This window comes from Papaver somniferum, unplaced genomic scaffold (genome assembly GCF_003573695.1).
Source record: "Papaver somniferum cultivar HN1 unplaced genomic scaffold, ASM357369v1 unplaced-scaffold_10, whole genome shotgun sequence".
Taxonomy (NCBI): Eukaryota; Viridiplantae; Streptophyta; class Magnoliopsida; order Ranunculales; family Papaveraceae; genus Papaver; species Papaver somniferum.
Genome location: NW_020618825.1, coordinates 4,049,534 through 4,053,825, shown reverse-complemented (window position 1 = coordinate 4,053,825; position 4,292 = coordinate 4,049,534). Strand labels below are relative to the sequence as shown.

The 4,292-nt window shown below is 36.1% G+C and overlaps 1 long non-coding RNA gene across 1 annotated transcript; it reads right to left on the bottom strand.

Annotated features, from left to right (window-relative positions):
• Positions 1-468: 468 nt before the first annotated feature.
• On the bottom strand, positions 469-1,188 carry LOC113326687. Its single transcript, XR_003348478.1, has 3 exons — positions 1,156-1,188; positions 829-1,054; positions 469-494 (listed from the first exon to the last, which is right to left on the bottom strand). It is a non-coding gene; the product is annotated as an uncharacterized LOC113326687 (long non-coding RNA).
• Positions 1,189-4,292: the final 3,104 nt, after the last annotated feature.

Sequence of the window (4,292 nt, the reverse complement as noted above, 5' to 3'; positions counted from 1 at the left end):
CAAATAAAAGCTGAATGCATGTGTTAGAGGGAAAACTAGCTGGATATTATCAGTACCTTCTCGCCAATAGCCTCACCCACAGGATATTGAACTGATCATAAGAATAAGTTAGATAAAGGAGCTTATACAACATTCAAAAACATAAACCTTTAAGTAAGTGTTGTACCAATTTGTTCCATTTGTTGATCATGATAATGATGCCCATATCCAGGGCTTGTTGTCGCATGAGCAATTAATCTTGTTGTATAGTGATTTATACCCAGAAAGTCTACCGAGTTCCTTAACAACTCTCTATCTTCATCTGAGAATTTTGGAAGCCGATCTCCAAGTTTCTCACGCATGGTCTTAGGATCGTCAAAATATATTGGATCAAAATACCACCCAAAATGAAAATCAAGACGCCTTGAAGCAGCAATTTTATCCTCCATCTTATCCGAAAAAGGCTTTGCCTATTCACAATCAACTACTATTCCTATTTCACCACCCTGCTGAGCCTACAAGAGATACAAAATTACGAACATGACAAATGGTGAAATTGATGGGAACTGTTAATAGGGACGACAGCAACAGTACATTGAGACTATTTAGTACTCTTATAAGCATATGTATTAAAGAATATAAATCCCGTGTCAGTTGAATGATGAGGTTGTAGCTTACTATAAGAGAAAATGGAAGTCTATCCGTATATTAATTATCAAACTTGCCGTATATGAGAGAATGTTTTTTTTTTTTTCAGTTTTCATAAGAGCCACGCAAATAAAGAAATTTAAAATTTTAGACAATTATCAGGAAATGTAAAAGCATCAAAGCACAGATCGAAGAAATCACCTGAAACTTTTTCTTGTATATGGAAACAGGTGCTGCATGAGCCAGAAGTTGATAATGTGCAGTCAGATATGGTTCAGTAGAAGAATTTTCACTTCTTCCAGGAGCAAATATCCCGATATCATGTCCATTTACCGAAGTTTGAAGAGGTTCGTTTAATGTGATCCAATGTTTTACTCGGTCCCCAAAACTCGCAAAGCAAGTCTCAGCATATATTGCAAAACATTTTCTGCATGATTCCCAAATAAAGTATGGCATCCACTCATTAGTTCATAAGCTACACAGAATGGGATATGCAAACCAGAAATAAGATTTTATTATCAAACTTACACAATTTTGTCGGATAACCATCCTCCCACTGACTCTTGAAGATGGTTCGGTAGATCCCAAAGATATAATGTCAAGTATGGCTGCAAACCTGCAGAACAAACGATATTCAACTAAGCAGTTTAATCATCAATGGAAGAGACAGCCAAGTAATAAACAAGGACCTTTATCAAGCAGAGCATTAATGAGATTGTTGTAGTAGGCAACTCCTTCCTCATTGACCTTTGTTCCCAAACCATCTGCGCTAACAGAAAGAGACCTAAATTTAGTTCCATAAAGAGTTGACGGTTGAAATAAATGAAGAAACAAAAGAGAGTGATATTCTTTTACTTCAAAACTCTCACAAAACAACAGTAAGAAACATTTAAATTCGACAAGGTAGCAGATAAATTACCAGGGAAAATACGAGACCATGAAACAGAAAAGCGGTAAGCCGCAAATCCCAGCTTGGACATAAGTTCCAACATCTTCCTATAGAAGGCAAACATGCTTCTTATTATTATCAAGCATATGATGAATTGTGATACTAGTACGATAAAATTACACAAAGCTTCTTAGCATCACAAAGATAATATATTACCGCTAAACTGGACAAGTACAAAACCATAAAGAAAATTCACTACCTTGTAGAGATGATAAAATCAAACACCACTATGTTAAAACAATGACAAAGAAAAAAAAAAGTAAAAACACAAAGTGAAATCCCAAACATTATACACAAATAATACTTACAATCCAAAAATTGTCAACACCACCAACTACAGCAGCAACAAGCTTTGATCTAAAAGGATTCTAGACTCTTTACTCAATCACTTTACTACCACCTTTCATTCCACCACCACCACGACCTCCTTCTTTGCTGCCTCCTCTGCCTCTACCACCACCACGGCCTCAAATTTTTCAAATCAAACATTCCCATCTCTAATCTTTCCCCTAAAACCTCAATTTCAGTTTCAGTCACTTGATTCAATTACATCCAAGAACCCTAATATTTATATTGGGAAAGAACAGAAACCCTAGCTTCTCTAATCTTCATTAAAACTCACACATCAATCACTAATTCTTCTTCATCATACTGTGTTCACCAAACCCACTTTAATTTCTCAATTTCTAACTCCATTACGGATTCACCGAGGAAACCCTAGTTCACGATTCATAACAGAACTCAACCTATTCTTCATAATTAGCAGAAACACCAACTCCCGCTTCTTTTATACATCCTCACGATATAAATTTCTTCAAGACATACCTCAATATGACCTCTCGATTTTCAACTTAAGAAGAGCAGAAAAGAAGAACGAAAAAGAAGAAAGAAGAAGAGAGAATAAGGAGAGAAAATGAGTTTCAAATAAGCAGGTGAAGAGGGGGAGAGGAGACGGAGATGACGAGTAAAATATGGGTTGAGTGAATTAGATTTTCCCAAGTAATGGCGCCGGTCATCGATCTATGGAGGAGACGAAGAGCAGAGAAGATGAAGATAGAGCAAAACAGATAGAGTTCGAGTGGTTGGGAGGGTTTGGTGGGTGAATGAAAGTGATGGACGGAGTTCGTTGGATCCATCCATACGGATTGAGAAAAGAATCTGACGGTAGAGATTTTATTTGTGATGCTCATACGGATTGAGACGCATTTGTGTTTCTTTTGTGTTAATACGAACTCATGTTTTCGGTTTAATTATCAACCTTTAACATGAAAAAAAATCCAAAAAAAATATTAATAAATTTAGAACATTGTTTTCGACATTCTGATATAAAAAAATCCAAAAAATGTATAAGAATGAATCGGGAAAATGAAAAATGAATTCGATAATTGGTGGGTTTATTTGTGCTTTCTCTTTGTGTTTTTGTGCTTTCTATTTGTGCTTCGGGTTTGAATTTCGACTAGTCATGAAGTAATTTTTACAAGTAATATAGGTCATGAAGTAGCTTTAGTTCACACTGGTAAACTCAGGTTATAAGATTACTAGAGATGGACCACGAAATTCATGATGGTTCAGACCTCAAACTTAGCTGGATACATCATCACAATCGATAAATATGAAGCTCAATGTTGATTCGAACTCCAAATGTGGTATAACAACATACAAACTATGATCCAAGAACCTATGAGAGGGTTTCTGACTTCAAACTTAGCATGATACATCATCGAAATCGATAAATATGAAGTTTAGTGTTGATTCGAACTCCAAATGTGGTATAACAACATACAAACTATGAGCCAAGAACCTCCGGGAGGGTTTCTAAATTAAAACTTAGCATGATACATCATCGAAATCGATAAATATGAAGTTCAGTTTTGATTCAAACTTCATATGTGGTATAACAACATACAAACTATGAGCCAAGAAGCTCTGGGAGGGTTCTGACTTCAAACTTATAATGATACATCATCTAAATCGATAAATATGAAGCTCAGTATTCATTCGAACTTCAAATGTGGTATAACGGAATACAAACTGTGAACCTTGAAGCTTTGGAAAGGTTCTGGCATATTGTACGCATACGATCGTAACCTGGCCGTGAGTGGACTACTATAAGTCCATCTACTTCGTACGAACGATGAATTCATCCATTTACATGTAAGATTCCTTCGGAATATACCCTGAAACGTTAAACAAACCATGTTCTGGCATATTGTACGCATACGTTGGCTCCGAGATCGTAACCTTGTCGTGAGTGGACTACTATAAGTGCCTCTACTTCGTACGAACGATGAATTCATCCATTTACAGATAAGATTCCTTCGGAATATATTTCCTGAGTTTAAACAAGACAAGCTTGAACTTGCAATTTTTCTTAGAAGTGTGTGTGAGAAATATAGCAAAAATGAACTATATCCATGGTCAAGGTTTGCACAACAAGTATGCTTAACCTTAGGTACTTCATGTACTTTTGCCTTTGCACTTACGCTTCCGAACTATGTCAGGTCAACCAGGTATGCATACCGAGTATGGGTACCTTTGGCAGTTGTGAAATCATATCCAAAAAGTGTGCATACCTGTGTGCACACGTGTTCTTAAAAGTTCGCGAAGTCATATCAAAATAGGAATTATCGATATAATTTTAAATTTTCAAGGTTTCGGTAAAGCTCCGAGATCTATTGCATGTTGTAGGATAGTTTTTTGGTTTCTTTTGTTTGTT